Source organism: Lygodium microphyllum, unplaced genomic scaffold, assembly GCF_053477565.2.
Source record: "Lygodium microphyllum isolate KBCC unplaced genomic scaffold, Lygodium_microphyllum_v1.1.10 scaffold_31, whole genome shotgun sequence".
Classification (NCBI taxonomy): domain Eukaryota; kingdom Viridiplantae; phylum Streptophyta; class Polypodiopsida; order Schizaeales; family Lygodiaceae; genus Lygodium; species Lygodium microphyllum.
This window is the reverse complement of record NW_028229514.1, coordinates 14,557,619-14,571,179: the sequence shown is the minus strand read 5'-3', so window position 1 is coordinate 14,571,179 and position 13,561 is coordinate 14,557,619. Positions and strand designations below refer to the sequence as shown.

The 13,561-nt window shown below is 35.0% G+C and overlaps 1 pseudogene; it reads left to right on the top strand.

The window, feature by feature from the left end:
- Positions 1-2,216: 2,216 nt before the first annotated feature.
- Positions 2,217-2,675, top strand: LOC148009336 (antifungal protein ginkbilobin-like protein pseudogene; annotated as a pseudogene).
- The last annotated feature ends 10,886 nt before the right edge of the window (positions 2,676-13,561 follow it).

The window sequence follows — 13,561 nt, the reverse complement described above, 5'->3', positions numbered from 1 at the left end:
GAAAACCTTAATGCATTAGCTCTAATCGCATGCCTTACTCACCACGAGGATCTTAATGGATTAGTCCGATTCTTATGCGTCGTAAGCCACAAGGCTAAAGATCTCATTCACATGGGCTTTGGACTTGATTCAAAATTTCTTGGACATTGATAAATAATTTATATGGACACTATGTAAAAGCCATGCAAAATGATTACTAATTTCTTGGACGTAATGTAAAGCCATTCTTATACACTATGAGAACATGTAAAACCATCATTAACTTCCTGGAAGCTATGTAAAACCATTCCTAGACACTATGCAAAACCATTAGTGATTGATAAGAAAAGCCATGACACACTCTCCACACATTTCAAGATTCTTCTTGCCTCAAAGTACAAAATATGCTTAATACCTTCCTTCCATGGCTAGTGTGTCATTCTCTTATCTCTAAATCCACTTTGATCCTTAAAAGAATGCCTCATCATGCTTATAGAGGTGCTCGTACATATTTATCTTGGTTAAAAGCACATGCCTATTTTCACATCACCAGGTCTGTTGCCTTGCACTATACTACACTCTACCAAGCCCCCATTAAGTCCATCCTTCATTTCTTTTCCTTAGCAAATGTTATTTTCACTAATGCACTTTCATATGATTAAAGGAACCTTGGTAGTGTTGCACTGATTTTAAAAGCAAGCATCTAGTTAAAGTAAAGTGCACAAATGCCACTGATCATATACACTTGTATACTCTTGTCCTACTTAGAAGTCCATATAATGCTCATTGTGCAACTTTTCCATTGTAATCTTTAAGACTGAACAAGAATGATAAGAATGAATTAACACAATATTGTCAATATTCACATTCATTGAGAAGAGGTTCAGATAAAGCCATATTTTGGAAATTATCACATTATCTTTCAAATTACTTTTCACAGTCCCCAATTCAATATATAAGGGACTCAATTTTTAGTTTATTAATCTATCGTCGATGCTTTTCAGCCCAAGAATAGTGATACTTGTCTTCATAAATCATGAGTTTATGTATCAAGTTTGTGGAATATTCCATTTTGATGTCTATGAAGCACATCTATTGTGATAAAACCTTGAAAGTTCTAATGAAGTAAAACAAGTTGTAATTTTATGGGGGATACATTTGGAATATGGGGAAAAAAATTTAAGAGCATTTTCAGAACCTTAAGTAAATTTGAGGGGCACATGGCGATTGTAACCAAATATGACCAATATTCTAGCAATCTTTAAATGTAAGGAGCATTTCTCAAGTCTAGGTTATTTTGATAAATTTTCCATTTTCTAAAATTATGATAGAAGTTGAGGGTATGTATTGTTACATGGATATTACCCATATAGGAGATGTGTAGATCATTTGTTATAGAATAGAAGAGGAAAGATTTAGTAGACGTCGAAATAAATGTATGAAGGAAAAGTGTAAACTAGCTGGAAGAAGTGAACAATCCTTTAGTTGGTTATCTAGTATAGCCTTTCCTAGATGGTGGGGGGATTTCTTTTAGATAGCAAATCTTCCAATTGATAAGATGTAGCCTAGAAAAGTATTCACAATTTCCTAGTTTATAAATTTCATAGATACATCTGTTTTGACTAGCAAATCTATATTTTCCTTATTGACAATAAATTGTTTAAGGCTCCTGATAGGCTACATGTGCAAACTCGTGGCTAGAATTTCATGTTTCCTTTGAGTTTCTTAAGTCTCACGTACCACCTAATGCAAGAATTATCCGTTCTTAACCAATCATAATCCATTTACAATATGGCACACTGTAATTGATCTTTTAGATTTCCGAGTCAACGTTTGATGCTTTTAGTAATCGTTGATTTCTTTTGATGGTCATGTTGATGACTGTGTGGCTTTTCTGGATGGGAATAATCAAAAACTTAGACCTAATAGGGAGATCCCGCTTACGGACATTCAAAGAATTCGAGTATCAAAGAAAGCAGAACCCACTGAAATTAAACAAAGAGGCGTAGTGCTCTTTTGAAGCAAATGGGGCTCTCTCTATAAAACGGGTGAAAGGGGGCGATGGCTGACGTAAAAGCTCCGAGCAGGCTAAGTGTCTGTGATAAGTCCCAAGTTTGGTAAGGCGGGTGCTCTCTCTCTCTCTCTCTCTCGATCCCTCACATATCGAAGTTAATATAGTAACTCGTGTAATGATCTCGACTGCATGCAGGTACATCCTTACTAACTAATACTTCAACATGGCCACGCATAATATTGAGCGCAAGTACCTACTTCTTCAGTTGGTAGCACTGACGACTCTCGCATATTTATCGTTAGCGGCAGCGGTGGTGCGGCCAGGTCTCGCCAACCCCAGCTCCACAGTACGCACCGGCCAGGCGGTGGTGGCGGCGTCCTGCAGCCCGAAGCCGATAAAGCCGGGGAGCGCGTATTGGGGGCATGTGGGAGCACTGCTGGCGTACCTGGTGCAGGAGACCCCCTACACGGATAGTCTCTCCCTCCAGGCCCGCTACGGCGGAGGGAACGCGCCCGCCTTCGGCCTCGCCACCTGCTCCGCCGCTACCTTCCCTTCCGATTGTCAGTCCTGCCTCCAGACCCTCTCTTCCGATATCTGGCGCATCTGCCATAGCGCTCTCACTGCCCGTGTGCAGTACCGGAACTGCTCCCTCGGCTATGCCAACTATGGCTTCTCCAGCTAATTAATAACCCTACCACCCCAGCACACTCGTCGCTCTTCCTCCGCCTCGCCTCCTTCTCCTCCCCTCTCTCTCTCCCTCGCGCTCGTGCAGCACAAAATAAAACACTCTTTCAGATGTCACTAAGACAATAAAGGGACATTCGCTCCACATGGATTGACTAGAAGAGTTAATTCATAAGAGTTTTTAATCGTAAACTTTTCTTCTTTTCCAACAATCAAAGTTCGCTTGTCTCTCGTCTTCACTACGAGAGTTATTTCATAAGAGTTTCCTAGCGGAAGTTTTTCTTCTTTTCCAATACTCTAAGTTTTCTTGTCTTCCTTCTTCAATGCTATGGCTTGAGATCTAAAATTTCAATTTCAAGTGCAAATATTTGTTGTGCATACATCATTCACAAATTTGCTATATAATATCATTTGTGCCAAGTGTACAATTCATTGACCTTGGTGCAATAGGCTTTTGAAACCAAGAAGATGCTTGGTCTCATGTGCTATTACTTATAAAGCTAGAGAAACGCTTCCATATTTTCCAATCATTGTGAATTGTTTAATCATAGGGACCCACAACATCCTGTATAAGATCATAAGTAATGCTTTGATACCACTTACAACTACAAGCTAGTAACTTGTGCTATTGGCTTTCTTTACCCGTCTTTAATCAATGCCTCTAAGCATCCTAGGCTCGAAAAGTATGATCTCACAATGGACACAATCGCAACCCTTGGGTCAATTACAGAATACATTGAGCTCACATCTTGATAAATTCCATTTAAAGACCATCCTTCTCCACACATTAATACAATTCTTTAATTCTTGAAGAGTGCACATGCTTATTGTGTTGATTGACAATACAAAATTCAATCCAACTTAATAGAAGAATTACACATATTCATATCCTTCAAAATGAATCAAGTACATAATAATCCTATGTTTAAAATCAGCTATGCAATCTATAAATCACCTTTTGTGATTTTGTATATGAGTAGACCATAAATTTGTTGCCATTGACATGCTTAAAGTTTTCTTTTCAAAGTGGCATAAGTGAAGATATTATTCATAGTCATTTTTAGTTGCATATGCTTTTATTTTTTACTTTTCTACTTCATCCTACTATCAGATGGTGATAATTTTATAGTAACTTTTAGATTAAAAGTAAGTTGTATGGTCTACATTTACCTTCTCCCTTTATACAAAGATACACAGGTTTAGCATATTAAAATATCAACATATATTAAACTATTAGTTAAAGTGAATAGGAAGAAAAATGATTATACTAAATAAAACCCTCTTCCTGAATTGGTAAATCATCATTGAAACTTCTTTGATGTTGAAGCTTTCTCATGACTATTAGACATCTGTATGTTAAACCCATATGGTATATTTGCATTAGCGAGGGTCACTAATGTAATTTTACCAATTTATCAAAATCATTCATATCACCATGATAACCTTGTAGTGTATGATATGGATGATAGTGGGAATATATCCATGCATCAACTAACTATTGAGATGTAGAGAGAGAAGATATGCAGAGATGGGAGAGGGAGAGAAGAGACCCACCATATACACTCCCAAAGACTACATCATATTGATCACAATCTACATATATATAGGTGAGACTTAGTCTAGATAGGGTGAGCTATATATAGCTCCAACAACCCCACTCAAACAAAGGTCTCTAGCTAGGGATGAAAAAAAACTTGGGGAGCCCGAGGGAAAAACCAAAGCTCCTATACACAAATGTATAAACATGATCAAGAAGGATCATTGTATACAAAGATGACCAAGAGAGCTGAGGTGTATGTGAATATGTGAAGTGTATGGTGCCTACAAGGAATATGTACAATGACACTATAATGTCGTAGTAGATGAATTCCCAAAGATTGAAGTTGAGACAACTCCAAGTTCATAGCACATAGTTAAGTGAAGCATGCTTCATTCAGTCCTTTGGTGAATATATCTCCAGTTATTTTTGGATAATGTTCAATCATGATTGTGCCTTTCTTTACTTTATATTGAACATAATAATAATGCATTGCAATATGTTTAGACTTGTTATGTTGAATATAGTCTTTAGGAAGACTAATAGCACTTTGTTTATCATATCAAAGTGGTATGTTGGAGAGGGGAGGATGGCCAATATCTGATAGAACTTATCGAAGCTATACTAACTCTCGAGTTACTAAAGATGCAACTACATATTCATCCTTTGTAGTGGAAACAAAAACACAATGTTATTTCTTGCTAGTCCAAAGAAAGAAGACAACCATTGATAAAGAAACAATTTCCACTTGTAGAACACATAGATAAGTGAGAGCTTGCCTAATCTGCATCTGTATAACCCAAAAGTTGAAGTGAATATAGAGAATTAGAGTTTTGTTAGTGCCCATAAACCAATTCAAAATCTTTAGTGCCTTTCAAATACTTCAAAACTTGTTTAGCTGCAATCCAATGTTTAAGGCATGGAGAACTAAGATGTTGACCAAGAAAATTTGCAACAAAAATAATGTGAGGGTGAGAATTTAAGCCAACAAATTCAAGATATCCAACAAGATTAGCATAAGGTTGATGTAATACTAATTGTCCATCATTCTACAAAAACTGAGAGTTTTTTATAGAGCTCACAAGGAGTACTAGTAGGATGTGTAAAACCCAAACCAAACTTCTGAATAATATTTTCAATGAACTTTGTTTGACCTAGTAATAAAATACCCTTTTCCTGATAGCGTTGAATCTGAATACCAAGACATGAGTGTATGTCTCCAAGATCGACCATGTCAAATGCATTTACTTGTTGAAGAAAGTTGAGATTGTTAGGAACAAGTATGGTGTCATCCACATATAGAGCAATAATAATAAAACTATCATTGCAATGCTTGATATATAAGTTAGGATCTGAAGAACAAGAGATAAAACCTTCTTTTGTAAGGGTGAGATCAATCTTTTGATACCAAGCTCATGAATATTTTCTGAGACCATAGAGAGATCGATGAAGTTTGCAAGCAAGATTTTCCTTATGTTTACGTATAGTCATGATGAATACCCTGATTATTATAATAATCATCAAAATCATTTGAAATGTATTCTCCACCATTATCATTGGGAGGTTTCTTGATGCAACGACCAGTATGAACTTTTGTAGCTCTTTAATATTGTTTAAAAGATAATAAAGCTTCTGATTTTTGTGGCAAGAGAAAAATAGTGGTGTATCTTGAGAAGTCATCAATAAAAGTCATGAAATATGGATGTTGAGATTTTGATGGAGGAAAAGGTCCACAAATATTAGTGTGAATAAGATTAAGCACATCTCTAGAATGAGTTGTTGTAGAAATGGAAAAGGATTTGTGAAAATGCTTTCCAAGTGCACAATACTCACAAAGACCGATATGAGGACGAGCTTTGAATTCCATACCTTGAACAAGGTCACGGCGATAAAGATCGACAAGCTTAGAAAAATTAGAGTGAACAAAGAGATGATGCCATATTTTGTTGTTAAGATCACCATGAACTATAATAACATTTTCAATATCTTCATTTAAAGATAACTTAAAAAGATTGCCATTTCGAGGAGCAATAGCTATGGTTTGGCCATCATTCTCAATGCAACACTTGGTATGGTCAAAATCGACAAAGAGACTAAGATCCACAAGTCTTGCAGCTGAAAGAAGATTCCTTAGTAGATCTGGGACATGTAAAACTCCACGCAAAATTCTTGTTGAAGAAAGAGTATCAAGATATAAATCACATATACCTTTGACTTGGCAAATATAAACCAATTTCTTGATAGGAATAGAATGATAATTACGTAAAAATTGAGATTGATATGTCATGTTTCCCGTAGCACCATAATCAATAATAAAAAGAGATCCATCATGAACGCGAAGTATCCTTTTTGGGGAGATAGAATTACTCACACAATTGGCTTCTTCAGTAGTGTTGTCATGTGTAGTAGCATATGCTCTATTACGATCTAAATCAAAACACCTCTTGAAACATGGATGGGTTGGATAATCACTCTTTTTGCAGTAGTCACAAGGAGAATAATATCTAGATAAAGTGGTTGTTTATTTGTAATAGCATGTTCTTCATCATATTGTTTTGCCAAGTAATCATCTGTAGTTTGACCATTTCTATTGCAATAAGAACAATGTCTATTAGGAAACATGAGACGAGAGAAGTTACCACCATGATGACTCCTACATGTATAGTAGAGTGTGAAAATGGATGCATGCAAGCAAGTAAAGCTTGGTCGATTTGTTCTGATTGTGTGCCCTCTTGTGAAATCATAATTGTTTCTTGATTTGTGAATCGTCCTTCATGTTGTTATGAATATTCAATCAAAGATATACAAGCTTGATTAAAATTCATCCCTTCTTTGTTAGATAATATAGTAACAATATTATCATAAGCAAGGTCCTTTACAGTATCAAGAAGCTTTGTTACCAATTGCTTTCGTTGAATAACATCACTAGCAGCATCAATGAGTTGATTGACAATGTTCTTGAATGATTCGATATGTGTTTCCATAGAAGTTTCCACGTTGTATTATAACTCAGTGAGTTGACTATAAAGATAATAAATTTTTGTAATAGATTTCTTCTCAAAATTTGCTATCAAATACTCCCAAATAGCTTGTGAGGTTGAAAGATTACATACATCAAGCATAAGAGATTCTTGAAGAGTAGAAAGAATATACCGGCGAGCTACTTTGTCGCATATCTAACCCACTCATTAGAAAGAGTTTTCCATTCTTCAAAGATATGTCCTTTAGTTACAAGGGTATTGTCATGAGCTTGATCAATTGGTTGAGGTGAACATTCATAATTATCAAGAACAATATCATGCAAGTCATCACCTTTAAGAATTAACAACATCTTTACTTTCAACCCAAGGAATCCGTGTCCTTGAAAGTGAGGAATAGAACATTTTCAGGAAGGAAATCCATTGACAATTATCGAATTCGACATAGTTGATTGAGAGAATACGTACAATATGAGATCGTAGAATCTACACACCATATATGAAATGACGAGATGAAAGTGCAACACAAAAAATCATATGCAGAAGCTATGTTGTAAGGAAAAACATTTAGTTCACAAAGCATACTCCAAAAGAAAGAGACCCAAGACAGACAAAAAACAGGCAAGAATAAAGTGACCCAAAATAGAAAAATCATGTGAGAGAAGAAATCAGTGACTCAAAATGTTATTGCTTTAATTTTTGGCCAAGAATAAATGATGATCTAGCTAATTTTGGCAAAAATGCAGAAACACAAGAGTGAGTAATCATAAGACGAAACCTGTGTCATAGAAGTCTGCACAAAAAGCTATTGTCCTGTTTGTTTTCCTATTTCAAGTCCAGTTTACCTAAACTAATATAACTTTTGACATAAAACTCAAAATTGAGCCCCAATTTGATAGAAAGAAAGCTTGTGAGTACTAACACATGAGAAATTTGGTTTCCTTGAGAAAGGCATTTCCTTAAGAGTTTTCCAAATAGATACTTTTAGGGTGTCCAAGCAAGGCATATCTACAATTCAACATATCTGCAATCTAAATGATGATCGATGATGATCGAGTGAGCTTCTTCTATGCTTAAAATTCATAACATAAGATGATCATAACATACACAATACATCAAATTTAAGCATGAAAAGAACATGAATCAAGAATTGAAGAGATACTACATAGATATACTTCCTGATTATCTTCTTCACGGAATTGGTATAGAGAGACCATGTTGAGATATAGAGAGACAAGATATGTAAAGATATACCATGTTGAGATATAAAGAGACAAGATATGTAGAGGTGTGAGAGGGAAAGAAGAGACACACCAAATACACTCCCAAAGACTACATCATATTGATCACACTCTGCATATGTATAGGTGAGACCTAGTCTAGATAGGGTGAGCTATATATAGCTCCAACACTAACCTTGCTACATATCACTCCTTTAGGAGTAAAAAAGGTATCTCCTCCTTTTGCCTACTACAAATGGATCAATAAGTATGGAGGACAATCATCAACTCCTCATCAATGGGCAATATGGCTATTATCTTGGATAAGATCTACATAAACACCCTCTCATTCTTCACATCATGAAAAGAGCACCATGATAACAAGTTGACATCAGGGATGATCTCTTCAATGAGCACATTAAGCTTCTTAGATTTCCCATTCAAAATGAGAACTACATTGTCTCAAACCTTCTTTAACTTTTTATCTTTCATTTTCTTATCTTTCCATACATCAAAGATTTGATTTTGTAAATTGCAAACTTAGCTTGTCGTGAAAGGTGCTAGCAAAATGTCGGGTCACACTTTAAAAAATCGTCTCTCCACCAAGAGTTCTAATAAAAAACTATACCAACTTTCTAGCATAGTTTTTGAGGTTCAAGTCTACCTTTATGTACTTTTGCATGCATTCATCATATTTTATATGAGAGAATTTGATCTTCTCTATAAATTACATCTTAATTCTTAAATCATTATTGATAATATTATCCTTGCAATTTAGCAATTTTCTTTTTTAATGGTCAATTATTTATACATTTTGGACTCGGTATATGGAAAATTATATGTATGAGGACACTCTTCAAGAACCCACCTTCTTCTTTAGCTAACTCACATCCACATATGAAATAGAAATAATAAGTCTCCACTTTGAGCATGTCAATGTTCCTTCTTCTCGTATGTGGATAAGACATCACCATCACCATTAGAGGAGCTAGTGTTATAGAATAATGAATTATTCTCATTTTTCTTGTGAAGTAATTACTAACACCTCATTTAATGTGTTATGACAAATCAAGTGGTGTAAGCCATGGACTCTTCTCTATTGCAATTAGGGGCATGATGTATATGCCTAACTAGAAGGATTATAAAATTATCTTTGTTGAGGTTATGCTCTTGTTTATATATCCTAAAATAATTTTTTTAAAATGTTAAGATAACTATTTTGAGCTCCTTTCATGGTGTTATGAGTTTCGTTCCCGTCATAAGTTGACTTATCATAGAATTCTTTGGAGTCAAAAGTGCTACTTGGCTCAAGCTCCACCTTTTTTTTTCATTCTTTTTTGGCATGCTCTTTGATTGAGATAACTTCCTCGGTGAAGTCTTCTTTTTTTGCATGGCTACTTTCTTCTTTTCAACTAATATTGACTTGTATAGTATGACATCATGTAGCTTGGAAGATAGACATTAACATATGAATATGACTTTATTGAAGTGATCAGATATAGGAGGTACATTACAATGCCCATTTTACATACATCTCAAATTGTGGAATAGATTGAACGACACTATGTGAACTTGATTGGATGAAGATAAGGGTTGTGAGTAGAGACATGTGAAAAAGTAGGAATGTGTCTCAATATGGAGGGACAGAAGCAAAAGAAGACAAGAAAGAAAGAATGCAATAAGTAGCCTATATGTAGTCATGGAGTAGGGAGAGATGGGTGCAAATAGTGGTGCGATTTTTAGGGAGTTTCATGGCTCTTATTCTGTACATCATGTGTGCCATGGATTGTATGATTTAGGAGCTTAAATATGAATGGTTTTGAGTTTCTTCTAGCTACCCTAAGTTCTTCACCTATCATCTATCAGGATCACCATCTAAGCGTCATAGTGAAAGTGTATGAGTGGACAGAGTCATCATTGTATTTGAAATTAAAGTAGTCTATGATCTTCTCATATTTGTTCTGTCTTCTCTACTTCTTGCTCAATTTTTGTCTGCTATATGCCATGTAATTTCTACACATCTATGCTAAATTTTTTTTAGATATAAAAAAGAGAGAGAGAGAAAGATACAATGCAAGTACATTGGAGAGGTGGCACATTAAGAATATTATATGTCTTCTCATCTATAAGAGGAACTAGCTCCAAAACCTTGGAGAATCTATATCTCAATCATCATAGGATAATCATATCCTTATCCATAGGCGTCACCCTATGTGCATGGTAGCACAAATATATGCATGCTAGAAAAATTCAATCAAGAAGTCCTTTGTAGTTTCCTAGATGCAAATAAGGGTACTCCTTGTCCATCGAAAGCTATCGAGACTATGCTTTTACATATCTCCCTAATCAGTCTCTGAAATGGTAGCTTTGAAGAGACTATGATTTTACATATCTCCCTGACCACTCTCTGAAATGGTAGCTTTGAATTTTCATTATCAAGGGTCTTCATTTCCTTCTTGATTTCCCTAACACATTTTACACCTTGTGAAAATCTCATTAATGGCTTTTGGTGGCTTAGATGGCTTAGAGGACTGATGGTGGATCTTTTAAGTAATGTTCATAGGACCAACCTTCTACTTCCTTGTAGTAGCCTTAGTTCAAGCCATAGCTTAACAAAATGAACTACAAAAACATGATTTAAAAAAACAATTATCAAGGAGAAAATTGAATAACAACATATAAAACACAAAAATCAATGAATCCAACAACATGAAATCATATATATTGCATTTCATTTAGCACATAATAGAAATTAAACACTATATATATATATATATATATATATAGGTGAAACAACGAACCCCACAACTAATTTGTATTTCACACAACAGAGCGTCAAAGTACGTGCCAATGATATGGCCTACGATCTTTTTGCCATCAAAGATTATGACCCAAGAGAAAATATATGAAATAGGAGTTTATTATAGTGGAATTAGAAACTAGGCAACAACTCTCATGTTTCGTATGACATTAAAATGTGAAGCAACCAATGATATGGCATAGGGAAAAAACATATAAAATGCAATTCTAGGTTAATGGAATCAGAAGAAAGACAACGAATTTCATGAGATTACGGGTAAAAATGGTTAATGATTATGAGATGTTACTTTTAAGGCATTTAATAATAGAGTTTCTTTTTTGAAAATTTCTATCAAGAAGGATGTTTCTTACTTGAAAAGGACACTCTTTCTTTTTTGCTATTTTTGAAGCTACTTTTAGAAAATGACATTTCTTATTAGGCCTAGAAAAAGTGATTAATGAGTCCATGTCCTATCAAGTACCATGCCAATCAATCATTACAACACTAACTCAAGATTAAAATCTAGCCTCTCCAATAAAGAATCATTTTCATCTTTCCATTTTGAAAGACAACCTTATTCGGAATACAACATGCTATTGAGATATACCAAGAGCACTCTAGCAAGATCAACCACCTCTCTTGGAAGAAATTCATACTCCAAAGTAAAATCTTCAGCAATTAGGTAGATTTGCATATATACATCTATATTCTTGAATTTCATTCTAACAAATTATCAAATTAAATGCTTCTTGACTACTTAACTTCAATGTTATCCTAAAGTGTGACTTTCAATGTCATATTAAACGGGAAATTAGTTGCCCTCTTCCTGATTCCATTGACCTAGACTTGCATTTCATCGGTTTACTTCCTAGTCTGTATCCTTTCTTGCTTGGCATTATTAGAATCTATCAAAACCACTCTTTAACCATTATGGACCAACAAAAATAACTTTAGCGATATCAAATCATTTTATTATAGCAATAAGAATAAACTCCTTGATGCCCTTAAATCTGCTCTAAACTTAAGCTTTGATAGTAGTAGAACCTTCTCTAATGTCAAAGAGTCCAATTCCATCAAGAAATGCATTTATAAGTCTCCTTGAATCTCATGAACTTCATAAACAACTTGCTACCCTATTTTTCCCTATCAAAATTAGGTCATAAACATCATAAGAAACTTAGTTCTTGTTGCTTAAGTACATAAAAAACAAAGCCTTCATATTCATCATGCCTCGATCTCTTCTAGACAAGCATCAGTCATCAAATGTAGCTTTTACATGCAAATAGTATACTAAATTCTTTATTAAAGTACTATCTACCCTAATGTAGGAGTTTCTTCAAGCCTAAAACATCATGAAATTTTAGAAATTCCCTATCCTAAATACCAAAGACACTTCAAAGATTACTCCTAGAACCCTCCTTCAAGTCCTTTTGTCATAAGCTTTGATGGCTTCCCCTTCTACCCTGACTTGGGAGGTTCCTTCTGAGCATAGGAAGCATATATCCCTCCTTCCAAACCTATCCATGTCTTTTCCCAAGTAGACTATCCACAATTGGCTTCACATTCAAACAAGTCCCAATTTTCTAAATCTTACCCTTTGCATGTTCACTATATTTGGGCACTTTTCCCTTGTCTTGTCAGGATTGATGGACATTATCTTGGGTATTCACTTATTCTTGACACTTTTGGTCCTAATCATTTATAATGTTTGCAAAGTACATGGTTACTAAGTTGAGAGGTGTATCCTATCTAAACTCCATCTTACACTTGGAAAGTCTTTTATATATCCCCAACCATCACTCATGCTTTCATATAGAGTTGAAGACATAATCAACATTTATTTCTCCTACCAAATAGTAGTTATGGCACACAAATGAAATCATAGCATTTTTATATAATATGTAAGTTTTTATTAAATGAACACATATGTCATGATATAGGGATATACAATGCAACTAGGAATATAGCTAGCATAAACCATCAAGTACTAAAGGCTATTGTTAACCCCATCTTGAGACAGAAGCAAAAGAAGTGAAATACTAATGAAATGGAAGAAGTAGGATGGAGAACAAATAAAGGTTCAAGGGTGGCCTCTATAATCAAGTTAAAGGGAAAAGTGCATTTTAAAGTGAAGGTGCCCCAAAACTTTTGTAAAAGAGCTCCAGCCTCCCTCCTATGCAAATTGTAAAAGGGTAGATGCAGGCATAGGCTAAAAAAATAGGCCAAGTATAAGGGAATGGAAAATATGACCTTGCCACAATGGTCCGTCATGTAAAAAAGCGGATGACCATTGCCCAAGGGATTTTAGGGCATGTATATAAACTTCAAAAAGTGAATGAGAGCTCATTC